At 37.8% G+C, this 25,726-nt stretch overlaps 1 long non-coding RNA gene across 15 annotated transcripts in view; it reads right to left on the bottom strand.

Annotated features, from left to right (window-relative positions):
- The window catches only part of LOC147913219 (uncharacterized), a 421,589-nt gene that overhangs the window by 355,410 nt on the left and 40,453 nt on the right, over window positions 1–25,726 (bottom strand). For 12 of the 15 annotated variants that reach the window (XR_015548922.1, XR_015548925.1, XR_015548923.1 and 9 more), the window contains exon 2: window positions 22,484–22,789. The exons of 1 other annotated variant lie outside the window; for it this stretch is intronic. This is a non-coding gene — a long non-coding RNA (uncharacterized LOC147913219). Of the gene's footprint in view, window positions 1–1,293; window positions 1,457–5,199; window positions 5,426–22,483; window positions 22,790–25,726 lie in introns of those variants that run through there. 2 more of the 15 variants (XR_015548928.1, XR_015548933.1) reach the window with 2 other exon arrangements.

The following is a 25,726-nucleotide window of genomic DNA, read 5'->3' as shown; positions in this document are numbered from 1 at the left end:
CCTGCTGATGGCTCTCTCTTCAAAGAAACCTTTGTCATTTCAGTGACTTTCAATCATACTCTGAGAACTTGGGTGTGGTCACAAAGGAAAGCTGGAGAATTGGTTCTGTAACAAAATTTGAACCCTGCTTCTCTTTGAATATGGCCTTGAGTAATTTATTTCTGCTACGTGAACCTGTTTTTTCATCTGTAAAATGGAGTTACAAATAAAGGCAGTAGCTGCCACCTACCGAATAACTGTTAGTGTGTCCTAACTCTGAGGTGGTGACTCTGTATCTCATCCATAGCTGTGGACACTGAGGCCTAGGGAGCTTAAGTAACTTCTTTTGCTTTTGTAGGCCTTTCTCTCCATTAAAAAAAAAAAAAAAGAAGAAGAAGTATATTTTAAGAGTGCATTGGCACAAAGACAGATACAATCTATTCTGTGAATCAGCTGAAAGAGGGTGGGCCTAGGATTTGGACAAAGGTTTCTTAGAATCTGAAGCCTGTAATTTTCAACATTCAGAATGCCTCGATATTCAAAAGAGAAAAGTTCATCTACTGTGGCTCCAGAGGCCTAAACAGAAATGACACATCTCTGATCATTTTCGAAGCAAATTTGTGCAAGCCCCACGTGTGCCTATGTGAGAATCAGGACAGATAGAAATTTCTCCATTGTGTTCATCAGGACACTGAGATAACAAAAGTTCTAGCAAGAGAAACACACAGCGTGAGTTAGCCTCTGCAGCACAGTCTGCTCTGCACAACACCTTTTTATTCTTCATTCATCTATCCCAATATATTGCTCGTTGTTCCATTCTTTGTCTCTGATGCCCACTCGCCCCCCATCAAACATACTTCCTCTTCTACCTTTCAAGGTGCAAGGAAAGTAGGCAAAACAGGGTTGGCACAGAGACAGGGCTATGTTATCCTTTTGTGGGCCCTAGGCACTTTTGTCATTATGGGCTCTTTGCCCCATAAAGAATATTTTAAAACATATTTGATGACTACATTGGTATAAAGGTAAATAAAATCCAGGCTGAATTCATTAGTACATTCATTACTATTCTATTTATTTTTTCTTCTGGTTTTAAAATAAATCAAAATCAAAATTTTTTTATGGTCCCCTAAAAGTATCATAGGCCCTAGGCACTGTGACTATTGTGCCTAGTGGACACATGGACCATAAATGAAGAGCTTGGAAAGCAAAATGTCACAGGATATGAATCCGTTTTCAGAAACCTTAAATATGTGACATTGAACAAGTGTGAAGTGTAAAGAATTCTCTGTCCCCCACTCCACCACCACCCCCCGCCCGGTTTCTTTCTCTTTAAACTAGAGGAGACTATTGCCTGACTTGGCTGGGTTAGACGCCAGCAAGTAATGTAGAACAGACTTTGGAACACAGTCTAGGTTCTCACTAATTCCTGGGTCCAGGGATTCCGGGTTCTTCTAATTGGCCAACCTGGATCATATGCCTACAAAAAAAGGGTCTTTTGTGGTCAGACTGAAACAAACAAACAAATAAACAAAAAACAAAAACTAATATCCATTAAAATCATTATCACCATTTGGAGGTTGAGACTGAAAAGAGAAAAAGAAATTTACTCCCTCTTCCCTGCCAAGGCACACAATTAGAGATTACACTCTAGATTCATATGAATTCATTTGGTTAAAAGTACTCAACCAGTCATTGGTTCTTCTAATTATACTAGCCTCCACATGGATGTAGGGAGAGACATTTGACAAATGTCTTGCTCAAGTCCAGACACATCTTATCTACTAACTTTCTCTGGTCTAGTAAACTTAATATAGGAGAAAATCAGGTTAGTTTAACACAGTGGCAGCTCCAAAATTTCTATATGGAAGGCAGCAATTAATCCAGAGGAGCCGGGTGCTAGAGACTTCTCCTAAAGCTGTTTGCAAAGCAAGTGGCCTATATTTCTTCATGTAAATAATAACTAAAGGAGATTGATGAAGATTATGAGAAAGCCAAGAAGCAAAAGCCCTTTCAGTGTACCTCCAAGACACTGCTCACCCTCAGGAGCTTTGCCTAGTGGAGCTGTGCTCAGTTCTGGGGATCATTTCTTTCCCTTTGATCATTGCCAAGCCCAGCCCCAGATAACTGAAGATAACAAGGTGGATAAGGCATCCCAGCTGTCTCAGAGACCTCCCAACCTTTCCATCAACTTATTGCTCTAGAATGGTGCTTAGGATGGGTGTCCAAACCATCAGTCTCTATTTTGTCAAACCCAGTTTATTTCCATGTTTTGAAAATAAGAATCTGTAATCTTCCATCCCCTCTCTGTATCTTCCGGTGCATTCTCCCTGATTCAGCAAAGATCATGGTGAATTGTTCATGGATAATGGAGGCCTGCATAAATAGTATCCTCCTTCAAAAAATTTTTTTGTGGTGCTGCAAGGAAGAGGAAAAATGTGAGTTTGGATTTACAAAACCTAGACCAAATTCAGGCTCCAAAACTAACCGGGTCATTTCGAGCCAGCCAGCTACTCTATGCTTGGTCATCTGCAAGATGACTTAGTAATAACTGACTTGCATACCACACAGGGTAGTTGTGAGACCTAAATGAAATTTTGTTTATGGATGTGCTTTAAAGCCAACAAAGTGGTATATTTCTAACAAAGTAGAAAGCTACAATTATTGCTGTTATAGCTATATACCTTCTATCTCCATAGCACCAAATATCTGGCTCCTAAGCAGATTTTCATTCTCTTCTGTGCAACAACCTCACAGCCTGAACAACCCACTGACACTATTTGTACCTCCTGGGGAAGCATCTCAATGATTTCATTGAATGATCTTTATTTACATGTGACTGCTACTACCCTGGGCAGAAGTTGACTGCTATTTATACTTACGATACAATTTTCTTTCTTTCTTCTTCTTCTTTTGAATCTATGTTCTGTGAATGGATCTTTTAAATCAAAGAATTGTTTTATTTTACACATTTGTCCCTACAGAATAGCTGCCAATATTAACTGAAATAATGGAATTCCATCATCAGAAAGAATGGCGTTTCTGGGATGGATATCCAGTTTTGAGAAGGAGGTGGGAGGAGAGTAAGAGAAGGAAGCATTTCAGATCTGTACAGTTCCATTGTCTATATTTCTCTTTCATTGCTACATCAGAAGATAAGGCAAGCTAAGATCCCATAAAATTAAAGGGACACAAGCACGAAGATGAATTACCAAATTGAGCTTTTGTTGGAAATGGTTGAGGAGGAGGGAAAATCGCCTTTCAAAGCTTCAAATGCTTTCATAAGATTCCTTTAAGACATTTTCACTGAATTTCTTTACTTCTCTCCTTTTTAAAATGTAAATCACATTTTAAAGTTATTTTTTAATGTGATTCTGAAAAATCAGTCACAAGTTTATTCCATGAGAACTCGAGGGAAAAACACAAATGAAAACACATTCTTAGACTGACAAGATCTGTTAGTCATAAATGAAATCATGCAAATGAAAACACTATGTAAACTATAGCCTTTTATACATGCAAAAGTTTATCAGTCAAGTATTGATTTGTCGACGCTCTTATATGTGTGATAAATGAAAGAGCAAAAGTAAAGTAGTATTTGACACATAGTAAACCGCAAATAAATAAATATTAAATTTCCTCCCCTTTTGTGGACAAGACAGCTTCACTTGGGTCTCACCTATAGGGCAAGCTTATATTAGGAAAAAATGTCTATTTATTGTTGCAGCCTTTTTTACTGAATATATTTTGCATCAAGGTCACAATGATTGATTGTGTTCTAGAAGCTGGCAACCTTTCAGAATGGACTTATAAACTTGTTCATCTCATTTTCTTTGGCAATAGGTATCAAAGGTCTTAAAAATTTTTATTTTCTCTTTGACCCAATAATTTTACTTCTGGGAATCTATCTTTAGATAATAATCTTAAACTCAGAGAAAGTTCTATGTACTAAGATGTTTACCACATCTACTTCACAATGAAAACTTGTGAACAAATTTAATATATAACAATAGAGGAGTGATTAATTCAAGATATGGGTCAATAGTGACTATGCTGACTCATGCATCCATGTATCACCAACCCCTGGCACCATGTTAATTGATGTCCAATACATACTGGTGAAATTGAATAATTTTACAATGCAAACAATTATGAAATTATGCTAAGTGAAATAAGCCAGTCATAGAAGGACAAGTACTGCATGACTCCACCTATATGAAGTATTTAAAACAGTCAAACTCATAAAACCAAAGAGTAGAGTGGTGGTTGCCAGGGGTTAAGGTGAGGGGAGAATGGGAGATATTGTTCAATGGGTATAAAGAGATCTGCTGCACAACATAGTGCCTATAATTAACAATATCATGTTGTGTCAGCATTCTTACCACAAAGAAAGGAGGGGAGTTGGAAACTCTTGGAGGTGATGGATAGGTTTATTACCTTGATTGCGGTGATGGTTTCATGGGTATATGCGTATGTTCGAACCCAGTAAATTGTATACATTAAATATGTGCGGTTTTGTGTATATCAATTATACCTCAATAAAGTTGTGTGTGTGCGTAATTGTATGCAATTTTATCACATGCATAGATTCATGTAATCAGGACCATAATCAAGACACAGAAGTGTTGCATCATACAAAGTTCCCTCAGCTACCCTTTTATAGTCATGCCCATCCCTCCTCCTTCTCGTTAACCCTGCCAACTGTAAATCTGTTGCCTATTTCTAAAATTTTGTCATTTTGAGAATGTTATATAAGTGAATCCTATAATATGTATGTCTGTGAATTTTTAACAAATAGAATCATACTATTTCCATTAACCTGCATCTCTGTATTTTTTTCTTTTTTTCACCACTTAAAAATAAATCATAGGCAGTTCTACAGGGCAACACATATGTTTATAATTCTTTACCCTCTAATTTTTAAAATATATATATGTATATATAAATATAAAATTTTACATTATCAGAATCATGTCATACAATTTCTTTTTTAAGTGTGGTTTTCTGTTTGCTCCTCCTCTCTTCTTTTCCCATGAATCAACTCTTCATCAGTGCCTCCTCCACTAAGTAACCATGGCTACACCTTGATGTGTATTATTATGTCTTTTTTTCCATATTCATCATATATACACACACACATAGGTCAGAAAGAATATATATGATTATATACACATTGCATGCACACACATATGTAACAAAAGAAAAAAATGAAGAGGTGCAAAGTAATGTAAATAATAATGTAATTTTATTTGATAAAAATGAATACCACCACTCTTGGGGCTGGCCCGGTGATGTAGTGGTTAAGTTCGACTTGCTCCACTTCAGCAGCCTGGGGTTCACGGGTTTGGATCCTGGGCGCAGACCTACACCACTCATCAAGCCGTGCCGTAGCAGCGTCCCACATACAAAAATGGAGGAAGACTGCCATAGATGTTAGCTCGGAGTCAGTCTTCCTCAAGCAAAAAGAGGAGGATTGGCAACAGATGTTAGCTCAGGGCCAATCTTCCTCACACACACACACAAAAAAATGAATACCACCACTGTTGTTGATTATAAAAATAGAATTGTAATATATACATTTTTAACATCCTGTTTTTTTCAACAATACCACTCAGAATATTCTCCAAGTCAAATATTATACTTATAATCCATGTTTCAATTGCTGTATAATATTCTAACTTTCAGACATATTCTATAGTCTAGGGTGATGTTCACCTTCTCTAATAACGAATGGAATTTGCTTCATTTCTAGTTTTTTACATTATCAACAATGTTGCAATAAGCACACTGTGTGTGTGTATATATATAGAAAGAGAGAGAATGAGAGAATTATGTTGTCACTGTAACAATTTACCACAAACTTGGTTGCTTAAAAAAATGTTTTTTCTCTTAACAATTCTAGAGATCAGAAGTTCTAAAATGGGTTGGCAGTTCCTTCTGGAAGCCCTAGAAGAGAAATGATTCCCTTGTCTTTTTCATCTTCTAGAGGCTGCCTCTGTACCTTGGCTTGTAGCCCATTCCTCACATCATTCCAACCTCTTGTTGCCACCATCAGGTCTCCTAATACTAACTTTGATCCTACTTGGCTCCCTTTTATAAGGACCCTTATGAATACATTGGGCCCACACAGATAACCCAGGATAATCTCCCCATCTCAAGACCCTTAATTTAATCACATCTGCAAAGTCCCTTTTACAATGTAAGGTAGCATAGTAAGAGATTCTGGGGATTAGGTTGTGGACATCTTTGAGGTGGTGGTATTATTCAGCCCTCCACATAGACAGATGCTCATATTTAATTTCCAAGGGACAGATTCACTGGAGTGGAAATTTTGGGTTGAATACTGTGGTAGATTCTCTCATTGCTCAGCAAAAATTCACTCACTTCCTCACCACTTAGATTTAGGTGCATTTTTCCACCTCACTGACTTTGAATTTGCTATAATTAAAGAAATGTGACTTGAAGGGGTAAATTGTGGATGCTTTCTTGATGTTTTCCCTGCATTATGAAAACAGGCCCTCAATAGTAGTTGCTTCTTGAGCCTGGTTCCCAGAAAGAGAAAACTCTAATCAAATCCAGCAGAGTTACAGGTGATCCATAGATCTAGTAAATATGTGTTTGTTGTTCTAAGTAACTGTGATTTGAGGAACTCTTTGTTATTTCAGCAAAAACTAATACATAGAGTATATATATATTCGATTTTAGTAGCTATTGCCAAATTGCTCTACAATAGCCCTTTAGCAATGCAAATTTATACAAACCATGAATGAGAGCATTTTTATCCTGCATCTCCACTAGAAAAAGATATTATCACTCATTAAGTCTTGCCAATATGGTGGATGTAAAGGTATATCTCATTATATCGGGAAGTTTTATTTCCTTGACTACAGGAAATATGAGTATCTCTTCATATTTTTGTTCACTATTTAGATTTGATATGTATGACTGTTTATATTTTTCTTTTGTTTTTTTTTTTCTTTAAGTTTGTAATAGTTAAAAAAATTATGTCAAACTTTTTTCTGTCATCAGGTTGGTAAATATTTTATATTTCCCTAGTTCATTATTTAGCTACTTACTATGTTTTATATATTTTACATATTATTTATTTATAATAATATATAATATATAAATATTCATATATAATATATATAAACTAGAATATACACTCCAATTCTTAAACAGGTAAATATGTTTCTTTATTTTTTAACGTTTCTTTTTATCTCCTTTCTTTCCTTTCCTGGTTATGAGGGTTACTCCTATGCCTAGAATGTCTTGTGATACTTTTGTTTTATTTATTTAATCATTTATTTTTGTATTTAAGCTTCTAAACCATCTGGAATTTATTTTTCTGTGATGTGAGACAGGCTCCAACTTAATTTTCTTCCAGATGGGTAGCCAGTTGTGCCAGCTCTATTTAGCTTAATTATCCTTTTCCCCCACATTGAAATGCTGCTTTTGTTACATTTTAAATTCTCATATAAATATTGTGACCTCTTTTTGGATTCTAAATGTATACTTTCTGCCATGCAATTTTCTAAGTCTTGGAGTTATAACTGGAACAAAACAAAGTCCCCGTTTTTCTGGACTTTATATTCTAGTAGAGGAAAGCAGAAAATAACTGACTAACTAACTAACTAAATCAATCAATCAATCATTGAAAATAAAATGAAGCAGGGGATAGAAAGCGGAGAAGGATGGATGATCTTTTAGATCGAGGGCCCGGAGATTTCTTCCTTTATAAAACCGCACTTGAACAGAAACCTGAATGATGCTACAGAGCAATCTCTGTACATCTAATAGCAGAGCATTTGAAGCAGAGGCAACAGCAAATGTAAAGACCATTATATAGGAGTGTGTTTGGCATGTTATATCTGAAAAATAGCAAAGCTAATGTGGCTGGATAATGTGCCGGAATTGTTAAGCTATTATCAGCCTCCTCAGAGACTGCTTTATTTTGTATTCTCATTCGAATACGACATTGAGTTGAACACAGTACACATATACTAGTATCAGCAAGACAAGTCAATCTTTACTATTCTCCTTTTGACACTTTTCTTGGATATTATTTAGGACTTTTTGTGATATTTAAGATAATTTTATTGAATTATCTTCTTTCCCCAACACATAGTGGATAGATATATAGAAGTTTAGATAGAAATTTAAATAGATAAAACTTACATGGGGTTATTTTAATTGGAATTGACCTGACTTTTATATTAATTAGTGGGAAATAGACCCTTTATGGTATTAAGTCTTCCCATCTAAAGGCATGCCACTCTCTTTGGCAGGTTTTATTTTGTGTTTTTCAATAATATTGTATAAGATTGTATAGATCCGTCTCCTTAATGTTAAAATTATTTCTAATAATTTTTAAATTTTGTTGCTATTTTGATTATATCTCTATTTCTCTCTCTTTCTTTTATTTTTTTTGGTGAGGAAGATTAGCCCTGAGCTAACATTCATTGTCAATCCTCCACTTTTTGCTGAGGAAAGTTGGCCCTGGGCTAACATCCGTGCCCGTCTTCTTCCACTTTATATGTGGGACACCTGCCACAGCACAGGCCTCACAAGCGGTGCATAAGTCCGTGCCCAGGATCCGAACCCACGAACCCCGGGCCGCCAAAGTGGAGCACATGAACTTAACCACTATGCCACAGGGCCAGCCCCTCTATTTCTCTTTTTAATTGCTTTTTCCTAGAAAAAGAAAATATATTTATTTTGTACATTTATTTTTTATCCAGCCACATTCCAAATTCTCTTAATATTTCTGTAAATATCTTCTACCAGAAACATTGGGTTCTGCCTATATATAACCTTGTTAAAGAAAAGATAGTTTTAAATCTCTTCTCAAATATTTAACAAAAATTATTTAATTCTTCTGCTTTTGAATATTTGCTAGAACATCTAAGACATTTTTGAAAACTAATGTGGATAGCAGTCATTCCTTTCAATTTTCTAATATTTATTGTATTAAATAGCTTCATGCAATTCTTATTTAACTATATTTTCTTAAGAACTTTTTAAAATTTTATTAAATGCCTTTTTACAGTCTTTTGATAGAGTCAGCTAGTTTTCCCCTTAATATGGTGATGTAAAGAATTATGTGGATATGTTCAAATGAACTTTATATTCAAAGAATACATCCTACTTGGTAACGTTTTTCCAAATTTTCTTCTATTATTTGTTTAATTGCTTTCCTTCCCTACATATTCCTTTTTCTCCTTTTGAGACTTCTACTACTTGTGTACGTGTTCTGCTGTATTTTTTGTCTGTCACTTATAATTGCATTCTTGATATTCATTACTTCACATATTATCTTTGTGCCTTGAGGTATTTTTTTCTATTTGATCTCTCATTTCTCTTTCTCTCCTTCTCTCTTTTATATTAATTACTGAAAAAGTGACACTTTATAGTACTGAATCGTCCCATCCAAGGGCATGTCTTTCTCTCTGGCAGATTTTATTTTATATCTTTCAATAAGATGGTAAATAGTTTACAATTTTAAAGATTATAATCTTAAAAGATTATACATAGGCACAATTGGCCCTCCATATCCTCAGGGTCCGTTTTCACAGAATCTACGAACCACAGATTGAAAGGCCTCTGATGGTTGCATCTGTACTGAGCATGTACAGAATTTTATTTCTTGTCATTATTCTCTAAACAATGCAGTATAACAACTATTTACATAGCATTTACGTTATATTAGGTATTATAAGTAATCTAGACATGATTTAAAGTGTATAGGAGGTTATGTGCAAATACTATGCCATTTTATATAAGGGACTTGAGCATTTGTGAATGTTGATATCTGGGGGGGTTCCTGGAACCAATCCCCACAGATACCAAGGGATATGTATACATATACGTTATGTATATACACACACACACGTATACTCTTTAATGATGTTTTAGTTGTTTAGGCTGATTTCTTTCTCCTTCAACTCTCTATTTTGTTCTCTGTTCTTCCTTTCATTCCAGCTCCAAGCCCCATTGGATGTCTTGTTATGTTCCTTTGACTGCTCCCCGGGGCTTTCAGTCAAGCTTCCAGACAAACCTTGAACATGGCAGTCTCCTCAGAGATGGGAGGTTCAGAAATATCTGGTGCATAGTTGCAGCTGATAGTCCATGCCCTGATGAGGCAGTAAGGCACAAACCCTCTATTTTCTGGTCTCCTACTGTCTTTCCACTTCAAGTCCTCCCTCCCATGCATGTCAAGAGATAGGGCACACTTACTGTAGCCCAAGTGAACCTTCTTCTCTGAAGGTCCACAAGTTTTGATGGGTCAGCCATTCACCACTGATCCCTAGGCTTTCGACTTAAAGGGGAAGCCATTCTTCACATTCCATTCATTAGGTTTATGACAGAAGCTGAGGCTTAACAACACTCTCCAGATCCTGCATATCTGCTTGTCCCATCTCTGCTCAGCACAGTAGCATGTTCAAGACACCATTTATCTAGAATCCTCTCAAGATTTAGCTTGGAGTCAACAAGGCATGATGGAAACTAGATCAGTTCTGGAAATAGAGTACCTGGGATCTCATCTCTGCCTAGTTATGAGAAGTTGATCAAATTTATTACTGTTAAATGCTCATATGCATCTCATCATTATATTGTTATTCAAATTTTGAAGCGTCTTTCTCTCTATCCCAAAGTTATGCATATCCTTATGGACATTTTCCAACCCATTCATAAGAGAGAGAGAGAGATTTTCTTTAAAGAGAAATAAAATGTTGCATTACTTACTGCATGTATATATATCATTAATAATCACCTTTTGTTGTTGCATTCTATAAAATGTTTATCACTTCTAAGACGCCTGACATAAATTATCTTGTTTGATCCCCATGATGATCCAGTAATGTAAAGACATACAATTTTTTAAAAATAGTTATTCATGGAATGCTTATTACTTCATAGACATTTTGTAAAATTTATCATACTCAGACTTTACACTAACTCTTTGGAGAAGGCACTATTAGCCACATCTGAGAGATGAGAAAAATAAAATATAGGATTATATTTTACTCTAAAATCTCAGAACGAGTACACTAGTCCTCCCTTGTTCACAGTTTCGCTTACCACAGTTTCAGTTACCCATGGTCAATGGCAGTCTGAAAATATTAAATGAAAAATTCCAGAAATAATTCATAAGTTTTAAGTTACACGCTGTTCTGAGCAGCATGATAAAATGTTGCACTGCCCTGCTCTGTGCAGCTTGGGATGTGAATCATGTCTTTGTCCAGTGCATCCACACTGTATACACCACCCACCTGTTAGTCACTTAGTAGGTGTCTTGGTTATCAGATTGACCGTTGCTGCAGGGCTTGCTTTCAGGGAATCCTTATTTTACTTAACGTTGGCCCCAAAGTGAAGAGTAGGGATGCTGGCAATTCGAATATGCCAAAGAGAAGTTATTATTGTTAATCGCTGACTGTGCCTAATTTAAAAATTAAACTTTATCATAGGTATGTATGTATAGGGAAAAAACAAAGCATATATAGGGTTTGATACTCTCTGCAGTTTCAGGCATCCACTGGGGGTCTTGGAACATATCCCTTGCAGATAAGGGGGGACTATTGTAGCCCAGTTGTAAAGGTGCATCTAATTAGTGGTGGAACTAGGAATTTGTGCCTTTAAAATCTAATTGTAGAGTGTGTACTCTTAACCACCGTGTCACCATACAGGATGGATGTAACCATTCATATTTACTGATCAGGAAACTGGTGGAATATATTGACTTGCTTGCTCATGACCACTCAGCAAGAAAAAGGTGAAACAAAGACCAGAAATCATGCCTTCTCATTTTAACTATGTTTCTTTTCAGAATATGGTATGTAATTAATATAACTTGTCCCATTGTAGAAACTGGTCAGTTTGGAATCTTATAGACCCATCTAAATAAAGCCATTGCCTTTTGATTTTGTTTTTTTTTAATTTTTACATAGATTTTAACAACTAAACAAAAGTAAATTCAGTGGCAAAGCTTTTATAAAATGCTAGCTGATTTCTGCTATTGTAAAGAATATGTTAACAGGAAAGCAATTGAAATAATTTCCAAAATTTAAATCCAGACAAATTTCAGAAATGTGAGTTCATTCAAGCCAATGAATATTCACCGAGTCCTTATCACATGCTGGGCACAATGCTAGGCAGAGTGGGAGAGAAAGACATCTTAAGAGCAGTCCCTGCCTTTAGGACGCTCTAATTCAATGGGAGAGACAGGCGTGTACACAAACAATCTTAATATTAGCCAGACTGTTACAAGTGTTGTAACAAAGGGACTGAGAAAGTGCAATAGGAATATAAAGGAAAGAGATATTAACTCCAACTGGGCGAACTTGAGCAAACAAATAAACTCCACAGCTGGTGCAACAAAATGTGATTTCAAGAAAAAAAAATGTTACTTTTAATTGCCTTCAATGTTATTAGGCAAGTTGCCAAGAAATGCTTTCTTCAATATTAAGTTATATTTCAAGAATATCACTTTAAGAAAGAAAGAATTGCAGGGCTGGCCCGGTGACTCAAGCGGTTAAGTGCGTGTGCTCCACTTCCGCAGCCCGCGGTTTGCAGGTTCGGATCCCGGGTGAGCACCAATGCACCCCTTGTTACGCCATGCTGTGGTGGCGTCCCATATAAAGTAGAGGAAGATGGGCACGGATTTTAGCTCAGGGCCAATTTTCCTCGGCGAAAGAAAGAAAGAAAGAGGAGGATTAGCATCGGATGTTAGCTCAGAGCTGATCTTCCTCACAAAAAAACAAGAAAAAAAAAAAAAGATGGAAAGAATGTACCTTTACAGTGGAATACTCATTCTGAGATTTTAAAGTAAAATATCCACCCTGAAAGTTACCTGAGTGGTCAGTTCTAACAGCCTATTTATTTTTCAATTATGCAAACTAAGTTTCTAGAGAGAGGAAGTAACTTCCCAAGGTCTCCTGGGATAAATCACTGAGTAGTCAAGATTAAGACACAAGTCACATGACTTCCCGTTGAGCTGATTTCCTGTTTCACTGGGGTTCTCTTCTCTATCTTTTATATCCACGTTCATATATCTTTCCTTTCAAAAAATATTCATAAGCCTTTTCTCTGTGTCATACAGTAGATTCCTGCACTGTTAAGATCAGGTCAGGCTCTCTTTTCTGAAATCATGAAGATCGCATGAAAATACAATCACTGAGAGTGACTTCAGCAACAGGGCTGAATGAGATGCCCCTAGTCATATCCTCCTACTCAACAACAATAATTCAGCATCCATACAAGGACAAAAGTGCCTTTATGGGAGCTGCGGGATCCCGTACCATATGCCAAGGGACCCGAGAGGAGTCTCACTGACCCAGGTGTCAGGAAGTAGGCATACAGATCTCAGCCCAACTGTGGATCCTGCATGGCCAGTACACTGGCTCCAATCCCTCTCAACTATGGCCCTGAAGCCCCTGGAGGACATCGACTTAGACAATCACCCACATACCAATGAGGCTTTGTGGAGTCCGGGTTTCCAGCGGAGAGTTCTAGCACACCATTGGGGCAAAAAAGTATGAGTTTGGATGCACTGGAGAGGGTAAGAGGAACACTTAGGCCTAACTCTCTTCACCCTTCCCTCAAGGTGGCACAGAACAGTGTCAAGCGAGACCTTCTCACCCCATGATTTCTCCCACCAGCGAAAATGAGAGTGTGTGCGTGAGCATCTTGCTTCCCCAGTTGTATGGAAAATTGCCAAAAAGGCCCATTTCTCTCTCCTCCCATCCAGACTATTGAGTTGTGAGCTGCATGACTAGGAGGCACGAAGATGCTAAGAGAGTGCAGTTAAGATTCAGGGGAGGGCAATTAAAGGGACGTGGATCCTACTAACTGCGTTGCAGATTCCATCAAGAAGCCCACCCATGAGCTGCTGAGGATGCCTCACTCACTGATCTCCCTAACTGGCCCAAGGGCACCCCCAGCCCTCCATGCCCCTCACCCACACTCCCCCACCCGCTGTGGTGGGATCTCTGTGCACCATTCCAATAGCAGCGAGGGCAAGCATTGGCAGACAGCTAGTGAGCATGTGCAGAAAGCCAGCCCCAACCTGCAGACCAGGGAGAGACCAGGAACTTCAGCTTTAGCTCCACCTTTGGATAACAAAAGAGAGGCTAAAATTCGTATGGAACCGTAGAAGTCCCTAATAGCCAAAGCAATCCTGAGGAAGAAGGACAAAGCTGGAGGCATCACATTTCCTGATTTCAAACTATATGTATTACAAAGCTATAGTAATCAAAACAGTTTGATACTGGCATAAAAATAGACACATAGACCAATGGAGCAGCATTGAGAGCCCAGAAATAAACCCTTGCATATACGGGCAACTAATATTTGACAAGGAAGCCAAGAACATTTAATGGAGAAAGGATAATCTCTTCAAATAAATGGTGTTGGGAAAACTGTATAATCACATGCAGAGAAGGAAATGGGATCCCTATCTTATACCTCTCACAAAAGTTAACTTGAAATGGATTAAAGACTTAATAGATTTAAAACCGTAAAACTCCTAGAAGAAAACATAGGGAAAAATCTCCTTGACATTGGTCTTAGCAGTGCATTTTTGGATATGACACCAAAAGCACAAGCAAAAATTAATCAGTGGGACTATACCAAACTGAAAAGCTCTTCACCGCAAAAGAAACCATCAACAAGGTGAAAAGGCAAGCTGCGGAATGGGAGAAAATACTTGCAAACTGTATATCTAAGGGGTTAACATCCAAAATATATAAAGAACTCAATAGCGAAAAAAAACCCAAACAATATAATTAAAAAATAGACAGAAGAATTGAATAGACATTTTTCCAAAGAAACATACAGTGGCCAACAAGTTCATGAAATGATGCTCAACATCACTAATCATCAGGGGAATGCAAATCAAAATCACAGTGAGTTATCACCTCATACCTGTTAGAATGGCTATTATCAAAAAGACAGGAGATAAGTGTTGGCTAGGATGTGGAGACAAAGAAACCCATGTGCACTGATGGTGGGAATGTAAATTGGTACAGTCACTATGGAAAATAGTATGGAGGTTCCTCAAAAAATTAAAAATAGAATGACCTTATGATCCAACAATCCTACTTCTGGATATATATCCAAAGGAAACAAAAACAGGATCTCAAAGAGGTATCTGTATTCCCACGTTCATTGCAACATTATTCACAATAGCTAAGACACCAAAACAACCTAACTATCCACCAACAGATGGGAATGGATAAAGAAGTTATGGTATATATAGACAATGGAATAATACTCATCCATGGGAAAGAAGGAAATCCTGCCATTTGTGACAACAAATTCCACTTAAGGGAAATATACTAAGTGAAATAAGTCAGATGGAAAAAGACAAATATTGAGTGATATGACTTATATGTGAAATCTAAAAGCCAAACTCATAGAAACAGAGTAGAATAATGGTTACCAGGGGCTGAGAATGTGGGAAATGGGAAGATGTTGGTCAAAGGGTACAAACTTCCAGTTATAAGATGAATAACTTCTGGGGATCTAATGTACAGCATGGTGACTATGATTAATAATGCTGTATTATATACTTCAAAGTTGCTAAGATAGTAGATCCTAAATGTTCTTATCATAAAAAAGAAATGGTAATTATGTGAAATGATAGAGATGTTAACTAACCCTACTATGATAATCATTTCGCAACATATAAGGGTATCAAATCATCACATTGTACACCTTAAACTTACACAACGTTATATGTCAATTGTCTCAATAGGGCTGGAAAAATATGCAATCACTGTCCACTCAGTATAGACCATAACACGCTGTCTTTTGTATATTTATTTCTGCTCCAATGAGATGTATTCTATGGTGGTTAAGCAGCGGTGTTCTAGACCCAAACGGTGTGCGTTCAGATCACCTATACACCACTAATTTTAGTCAAATTACTTAAAATTCTCCATGCGTCCATTCCTCATCTGTAAAATAGAATAAATAGTGCCTGTCTTGTAGTTTATTGTCAAGTTTAAGTGATCTGATAGATGTAAATCATTAAGAACAGTGCTTTAATCACGTTCAAGCACAGTAACGATAATCTACTATTCATTCCATGCTTTGCCTTCCTCCAGTTCAGAGGCAAATTGGTAGAAGATGGTAGAAGATTGGTAGAAGATGGTCGAAGAGGTTTTATTTATCTTTTCAGATTTTCTGCTGCTGGATGTAGCCATATATAATCTGTTTGATTATATATGTGTCACCAGATAATTAAAAATTACTAATTCTAGATTCTAGCATTCAGCCGAGTGTTCTTTTACCATTTTGCCTCCTGAATGACAGGTCAGATTAAATGAATATTCTAATGTGTAAGAGATGTAAACCTGTGGCTTTCAATTGCTTATTTTATGGCCTTATTTCTTGCCTCTCCTCACTCTCCACATTTTGGCCGTACTGAATTGTTTTATTTTCCAATTCTTGAATAGGCCATGCTCTATCTGACCTTCTAGGCTGTACACATGCTTGCCTTCTGCCCACTTTGATCCTGACTACTCTTTCCCACATATGCACACACACACAGCAATAATACTTTCCCCTTCATTTGTCCAAGTGGCTCGTGCAACTTATTCTCCTCCTTAACATCAAATTCTCTAGGACACTTTCCCTGTCCCCGCCACCCTCAGTCTGCTTAGATGACCTTCCTCTGTCTCCCCACATTGTTTTGTTTCCTTTTGACATAGCACTTATCAAGTTGTATTTAATTGTCTAAGTATCTGTATCTTCTATTATATGAGTTCTTTGAGACTTGGGACTGAGCACATTGTATTTACTGTTTTAATTCTATGCCTAGCTCAGTTAACACTGAGTTATTCCTCAATGAATATTTGATGAATGAATGAATGAATGAGCGAGTGAGTGAACAAATGAATGGAAAGCTATTGGTACTTATTAGACTTGCATAGAAACAGCTACATCAAAATCTCCATCATTTGCAACAACAACAAACAAAAAGATAAAAAAGAGTTAAGGCAGTATAGATTAAAAGACGATTTAAAAAAGTGTTAACTGGCAAAGAGAATTACCCTTCAAAAGCCTAGTCTCAACGATAACCCTATTTGTAAATTGCAACATTCATTTCACTCACATTTTCTTACCTTGAACTAGAAAGGCACCGAGATGCCATGATTAGGACAGAGCTTACATCCAGAGATTTGTACATAATTCATAGTTTAAGTTCTCCAAGTTTGCATAATAAATAGTTTAAATACTGCAGCAACAGAGCTGGAGAGGAAATTAGGATTCTGAATGAAAAAGTTAATTATACCTCCAAGGATTTTTTTTTTTTTTTTGCAATACATTAAAAACAAGCTTAGAAGAGGATAATTTAGGCTAAAAAGAGATGGAAATGCAGGAGATTATGGGAGTGGTGATAACTGACAAGTTATCTTATTAAGTGGGGGTAATTAGACTAAATTAATTTTAAAATTGGAGCAGTGGATTCTAGATCAACAATAGCGTAAATAATTTATGGGGCTGATGATCTTGCAGCTGGAGCCATTTCTGTTAGATGAACTCTGTTCTTAGCATTACTGACCATTTTCTCTTCTTCAACCATTCTATTCAGATAACCCAGGGGGTATAGTTTAAAACTGGAATCCCCACCCGTTTAGCTAGGCTGCCAAAGCAGATCAAAGGACAAGAAATCCTCCTCAAAGGAGAAAGTGGCTTTTCATAAAAAGATGTCATAAGATATTCTTCCATCTATTCATATGTCTATTCATCTACCCATCCAAGATATGAATATTGCTAATACTACTATTAAAAATATATAATATTAATAAATATTTTTAAGAACTTAATATGGGTCTGGGTACAGCACTGAGAATTTCCCAAGCATTATTTTATTTTAAACAACAGCCCTGTGAAATGTGCACAAATATTAATCTCAACCTAAGGGCTCAGGACAATGAAGCAACTTGCCCAAGGACACATGATTAGTAAGATCTTTGGTCTGAACCCTAGCAAGTTGACACCAGAGCCACACTCAAAACTACTGTACAGTACACTGCATTTGCCCCATGCTGGTGTCAAGAACAGAAGCTCTCACTTGGAGACTTGGTGATTTGGGAAGTAAACACAGGGGGAAAAAATCCACCTTTAAAGATGAATGTTGGAGTGCAGTGAAGAAAGAAAAAATAAAGAGGCAGAGGGCTTGGGCTCTAGTCTTACTTAAACTGTGACAGAGCTGTGTAAACTTGAGTTTATTATCTCACCACTGTAATTGTCATCTCCCAGTCTGTAAAATGAGGCAGATAAGAAGACTTGTAACAAGGCATGTCAATCATGGTGACAACTCATCCCATTCTAAGGAAATGTTCTGAGTCCTTTCTGTGGAAAACTTGCCCTGTCCACACCCCCTGCTGAAAGGACATCCGAAGATAGCCTTGACTTCCAGCATGGAACCAGTTCACACACCCACCCCCCTGCTTGGCTGTCACCAGTTGCTCTGGACGGAGTGGCCAATTCATATACTATCCAGTGGCATGTGAGAACGCTTGGTAGGACAAGCCCTACTCAGAGAATCAGACCCTCACTCTTGGAGATGGGTAGTGGGAATTAAGATTAAACAAAGCAGTTGAAATTTTTATTTTTCTCTCTTTATCAGCCCATAGCCAATATGTCACCAAAAGCTAGCAGTTCTTACTTCAAAGTAGACTCCAAATCTGCCCACTTTTTACGTCCTTTTCTGCTACCACTCTCATTGTAGCCATCAGCATCTCTCATTTGAGTTATTCTGTTGCCTTTTGCCCTTGCCTCACATGGGTCTGTTTTCAAGATAGCAGCCAGAACATCACTCCTCTGTTCAATACTTTTCCATGTCACTTAAAGTAAACCAAAGTTTTTATGATAGTCTGCAAGGCCCTATATAACTAAGGTCTCTGTCTTACCTCTTTAACTTCATTCCTTATTGCTACTGCCTTCCTTGTTCATCTCACTCCAACCACTTGGCCTCCATTTTGTTCCTTGACATTCCCAACACCTACTTCCATGCAACAGCCTTCACACTAGTGCTTCTATAATGTCCTTCTTGCAGATATCTGCATGATTCACTTCTTCACCTCCTAAAGGTTTTTGATCAAATTTTCCTTTCTCAGTGAGATCTGCTCTGACCACTCTATTAAAAAAATTGCACACACCCACTCCCACTTCTCATCACCTGTTCCTGCTTCATTTTTCGCCATTGCATGAATCATCTTCTGGTCTAGTAAGTTATTTACTGTCTGCCTCTCCTAACTAGAGTGCAAAGTGTCCGTGGTGTCTGTCTATGACACCACCGTATCACCAGCATAGAGGATACTGTAACATGATAGATATGTGTTGAGTATCAGTTGAATATGTGAGTGAATAAATGCATGAAAGGTGCAACTGGAAGCAAAAAGATCAACCATAAGAGGCCATTATCGAGCTACAGGGTTGAGAGAATTGAATCTAGCAGGTAGAAGATCTGGGTATAGAGAAGTCTAAAGAACAATGAAGTAGATGAAAAACCTGGAGCAATCACATGTCCTGGAGGGAGGAACCACAGATTCTTGCTCTAAGATTCCAAGAAACACCTTACACTCAAATTTCAGTGAGATCCTCCTCTTCTGGTACATCGTTAAGACTAAACTCACTCATAGTTATTCTTAAAATCTATCATTTGCCTCAACAATCTGCCTTCAATTTAATCTTTGTTCCTTATACTCAAAGAACTCAAGCCAACCATTGTTCCTCAACACTACTGATTCCTTTTTATATGCCAAATGCTTTATCTAGTATCTTCACATATATTATCTCATTGACTCTTCCTAGAAACTTTGGATCCTAAGCATCGTTTGACCATCTTACAAATAGCAGAATCTCCATGAAGATAATTCATTTATCAGAGTCACATATGTTGCAGCAGGCCTGGGCTCCAAATGCAGATCTTCTGACCCCAATAGTGTGGCTCTTTTCCTCCACCACACTGCCTCTGGAGGGTTTTTCTAGGTGGCCTTTTGTTTTCAGGGGCACAATCAGATAATTGCTTATGTACATCCTGCCTATGATTCTGACATCCTGAACAGTTCATGTGCCCTCATCCAGCATTACCTCCCAACAACACTTAATTTGCTCCCTTAATTTTTGATGGAATCACAGAACTTAGGAGGGATAAATATCTTCATTCCTCCTTTTATCTTCTGAAGGTGCCATTTCACTTGTCTCCTTCACTACTCCCCTTCCTGTAAGTTACTGGCTGGGTCATGGCTGCCAATATATTGAAACACTCAGGAGCCAATACGCAGGGATGACGCAGACACCCAACAGGCAAGAGCATCCTTCTGGCCTTGATGGACAGCTGATCAACAATTAAAAGGATGATTTATGGCTTAAAGAAAAGAGTACTGACTTATCTCATGAGTACATACACATCTGTGCATATAAAATACATCTTTCCAAAAACCTTTGAATCAAACAAAAATTGTCCTGGACTTTCTCATTCTTTCTACATATATCAGAGAATCTGAATGGCTTGCCCAGGGACACACAGATAATCAGGTTTCTAGGTTTCCTGGCCTGCTCAATTGTTCTTTCCCAGGCAGTATGCTGCCTCCTGCTTTGGAGGATAATTCAAAGTTGTGGGCCTCATTTTGAATGCTCTCAGTGGTCTGAACATTTTCAGAGCTTCCTTCCTCTATATCCCAGCTTAAAAGCCACTTTTTCCATGAAGATTTCCACTCTCTACAGTTTTAGTTAATTCCTCACTTTTATTAGCTCTGTTTTATTTGTTTATTAGTTATTGCATTGCAATAATTCATTAGAACAATTATCACAGTCTAGAGGGTTGTAATTATGATGGTTTCTCTGACTTCTTGACTCCTAGTGGAAGGAGCTAAAGCTATACAAAAAAAGCATTAAATAGGAAGGTCCAGGATCTAGGACTTTGCCTCTCTGATTGGAATTTTTCCTATTATCCAGATTTTCCAGGTGCCCTGATCCTTTCAGGATGTACTGAAGGTGGACCCAAGTAATAAGATTCCCACTAACAATAATTTACCCCAACTTGCCTAATAACATTGAACCAAGGGTAATCAGTAGAGTTAAATGGAAATATAATGTCCCCTTATAAACTTTTAAGTGTTTAATCCACCAAGCCCCAGGAAGTATTTCTACCAGATTTGTCAACTGGAATAGATTAAACAAACAACAACTACAAAAACAAAAAACTGCAACCACAATTCAGGCTTGAGAGCAGCCTTTCCCGTCGGTTTTATTCCAGCCCACATTGTGTTTTCCTTGGTGAAACCTTTTGACCCCTGTTTGTCCCTGCCTTCATCAGCCTCATCCTGGAGTAAGGACCCAATGAGCTTTCAACCAATGGTCTTGCCCCATCAGAGCCAGGGAGGAGAGGATAAGTCCTAAATAAGCAAAGCTACAGAGTCTGGACCTCAAACTCTGCTCCAAGCAAATGGGCTTAAAAATAATGATATTTCCCAAAGTCTGGAATCTTTTCTGAGTACAAACATCCATATTTTCTTTCTTTTTCTTTAACCTACCATGTAGTAAACACTTACCGTGTGCCAGTAACACTGTGAGGCTTTGATCTATATTGTTTCATTTAGCATGTATGCCAGTGAGGTAGACATTGACCAGACAGTGGTTGAGTCCAACCTGTGAACAAGGCTGCCTTGCCCTACATTCAACCATGCTCTTGCTCATGAGGATTGGACATTAACCATGAACTCCAGCTGTATTTGCTGAATCAATGACTTCTGTCTTTGCTCTTAACCTGGCTTTCCTTTGCTAAATTCAGTTCCTAATACAAGGAGTCATGGCTGAGTCTCTATCCCACAGGGATAAGATTACTCAGAATTTGGATTCTTCCATCCTCTCTTGCCAGGACTCTTCATAATTTACCTCTTCAGAGATGAATGCCAGTTTCAACGGAGACCTAGATTGCAGTGTTCATGTGAGCACTATCATTTGGACTCTTCGCCCATGCTCACCTAATTCCATAACCCACACCATGGCCCAGACTATATCTTAGTTCCCTTTCCCAGTCTTTTTGCTATTATATGTCATCAAGGATGTTTAAACCCATTTACTAAATAGGTTTGAAAATCTGGGATAGGTCAGTTTACAAAACTGTCTTTATTTTTTTGGTTGATGTTATCTGAACCTTCTCCTCCCATGAGAATCTAGATTTGTCAGTGGGCTGGTGGATACCCTGGCTGTCCTTGAAAATGACAAGGACTCACCAAATCCAAGGAGATGGGGTGTTGCAAAGCTAATCAGACAAAGACATTTATCAAAGTGGTTACAATCATGGGCTCTGGACTCAGATAACCTGGGTGCAAAATCAGGCCCTACTACTTACTGCTTGCCTAACCTAGGCAGATTATTTTATAATTATAAGCCCTAGAACTCTCATCTGAAAAGTCAAGATTGTAATGTCTCATAGGGTTGTTACAAGAATGCAGTGAGTTATCTATTATAAAATGCTTCATATGCTTACCTGGCACATGCAAGCTCTTCAGCATCATTACTGTATAGGAGCAGATGTGAAAAACCAGGGTCCAGGATCAGGAATCCGAAGTCTGAAGATTTGAGAATGTGAAGCAACAGACTGAGTCTGTAAGTGGAGCCCGGGAACCCTTTCTTGCTCATAGTTGTATTCTCTGTGCAATTCTTCACAGCAACATGTGTGGAAGAATTGACTTCATGTAAAGGACCAGAGGCAAGGTGGTAGCCATCTTAAATACTTTGCTTCTCCAAATTATGTCGATTAAAAAAAGAAGCAAAAACACTTCTCTTGAATAATCTGGAATATTGAGATAAGAAGAGGTCAGTGAAGAGAATGATATTTTGCTCAATCACTTGCCTGCTTGCTTATTGCTTAGAGGAAATTGATTTCCTAAAATTAATATTTGCAGGAAAACAGGTTTTTTTTTTTTTAACTAATGTAGTATTTGAAGCATACAAAGGGATGAAATGTATATGTACTTTAAGAAGTACAATCATAAAAGAAACATTCTTTAACCTACTGCCTAACAGGTAAAGACTCAGACAGTGTCTGCAATATCATTGAAAAACATGAATGTGTCCCATTCAGGTTCTCTCTCCCTGCCTCCTCCCCAGAGGTAACTTTTGTCTTGAATGGTGTGTTTATGATTTTCTTGCATTTTTAAAGTTTACCACACGTATACATACCCCAAACCTGTTATTTAGTTTATTTTTAAGCTTTTAAAAAATAGTATCATAGTGTAGGTAGTCTTCCTTTTATTTTGATTCAATATATGTTTAGCATTCACCTATACCATTGAGTATAGCTAGAATTCATTCATTTTCACTGCTATATAATATTCCACTGTGTGGAACCATGTAAAGGATTATTCATGGCACATGGTTTCTAACAGCACAGATTCAACTTCATCGTCTCACCCACGTTTTTCCAATGACTCAAAATCCAGTTGCTTTTTTTGCTTTCAGACTCTCCACCCCTAAACTAATTTTCATAATCAGCATAAGAATTCTCTTCCTGAATACAAATGTGAGACCTGTATTCATATTTCCCCAGTTTAAAGCCTCAGTGGTTTTCTTTCTGCTCCCAAAATAAAATTCCAGTTGCTGATGTTGCCATCCTGGTCCATCACAGCCCCACAGCAATATTCTTTTGGTCTCATCTCCAACTATAAATTCTCCCCATCCCACCTTCTGTCTTCATCTTTCTCTGCTCAGACCAAACAGGAGCACCACCACTCCCCTAAACCACTTGCACTTTTTCTGTGCCTCTGTTCACGCCATGTCCTTTGCCAAGAATGCCTTCTCTTTTCTTTGTTGGAACAATGGAATACTAGGTATCATTCAAGACGTAACTTTCAAGCCTCCTCTTCTGTGAAGTCTTCCTAGATCCCTCAAAAAAGAAACCAAATTATTTCCTACACTGTGCACCCATTATAATTAGTGAATTGTTTTATACTTCTTAGTTTCTGTTTTTTTCATCGTAGTGAATAGGCACATCACTTTTTGTGGACAGAGAGCTCCATCAAATCAAGGACCATATGCTTTTTATTATTGTATCCTCCCAGGACCCCACTACCTCCCCACACAACTGCCCCCATCTCGGTAGCAAATTTAAGGCTCTGTACACAGGAAGGGCCTAATAGATGTTTGCCAAACTGACTGGAGCAAACAGCATGGAAACTCCTTCCCAAGGGCTGTGTTTAGAAATCGCTGTGATCTTTTCTGATGTCTGCATAGCAAATTGGATTTACCTTTTCAATTTTGCATTATTCTTGTGTTATTGGGATTATGATGAATAATAAGATAATAACAGCAATTAGCCTCTGGATGACTAATGGTCCCTTAAATTGATTTTGAACAATCAATTTGAACATCTTCCTGTGGCCAAATTAGAATAAGGCGGGCCACAGAGTGTTCCATAAACATTCCTGAGAATGCAAATGGTAAAATTATGTCCAATGAAGACTGAGGGTGGTATGGAAACTCCCTAGGGTTTGTGAACGGTAGTGAGGGGCAAACTAACAATTTAAGCTCTTTGTTTTTTTTGAAAAACTACAACCTAAAAGATCAATGGAGCTTATTCCAAAGTTTATTTGTAAATTGGTTATTTAAAACTTAGTGGTTATTTTCAACATGGAAATAGTGTTGTACATTGTGTTTTGGCTTCCCTCAAATCCATCAAAACCTATTGAACCTATAGAGGGCCTGAAGTATACTGGATCTTGGCCATAGTTTATTAGACAGAATCATTGATAAGAAATGCCTTCAAGGTCCAACCTGGGCCTCCGCATAGACACTATTACCCATTGCAATGGCATATGGAATTCCATAGTGACTATTTCATCACTATAGAATTGGGTCTCACCTAACTCCAGGCTACTAGGGATGGAGCATTTGGCTTTTGTCCAAGTTCCAGGAGGATGGGGTAGGAGGATGAAAGAGGTAGAAAAGAGGGAAGGGAAAATGCTAACATTTGGGTGCAGAGAGCTATTATGAAAGTCCCGGCTTCCTGCCAGTAAAATCTCTAGGCTCATCTTTGGGGTTCATCACTTTCTGGTTAGTCTTTCACTATGTTCTGCATACTTTGGAGATTTCTACACGTACTGTCACAGTTTCTGCCATTCCCAGATGCTTCTGGCTGGATTTATCCATTTTCCCAGTCCTGAACCAATGCAGAGGTATATAGACGTTTATTAGGAAGCAAAGGAAAAGTATTATAGCTTTAATTCATTGAACAAAACATGGGAGTAAGTCCTGAAGAAATATAAACAAATAGGCATCACATCAAGGAGAAGATTAGTGTGAGAGACAGGCACAGACATCAAACTCCATGATGATAAGTTCTGTATAAGCAAAGTTATTTAAGAGACTTGAGAAGTAATTAATTTTCCTCGGATGGTCCTTGAAGAAGACTCCATAGAGAAGAAGACATTGATCTGGGTTGTGGGGAGTGTCAAACCCAAATGTTCATTGAGCCTTGCTGATCCTTGAGATGTGCACACGATCGGTTTGGGTCTCAAATTTTGTCCTGTTATGGAGTACAAAACTCTTGTGATATTTCTGCAAGTTTTGAGCAGGGCTATACTTGTCCAATTTAAACTGATGGCTTCACCCTTTATGAGTCATCTCAACATCACATGCATGGCGCCCCACACTTGGAGACTGCTTTGAGCTGTGTCAACCTGGACATTCATCTTTGCCCTTCTTTCATTCACACACACACACATATACTCAC

This window comes from Ceratotherium simum, chromosome 29 (genome assembly GCF_057802395.1).
Source record: "Ceratotherium simum simum isolate JZ-2026a chromosome 29, ASM5780239v1, whole genome shotgun sequence".
In the NCBI taxonomy this organism is placed as follows: Eukaryota; Metazoa; Chordata; class Mammalia; order Perissodactyla; family Rhinocerotidae; genus Ceratotherium; species Ceratotherium simum.
This window is presented reverse-complemented; position numbering and strand designations above follow the sequence as displayed.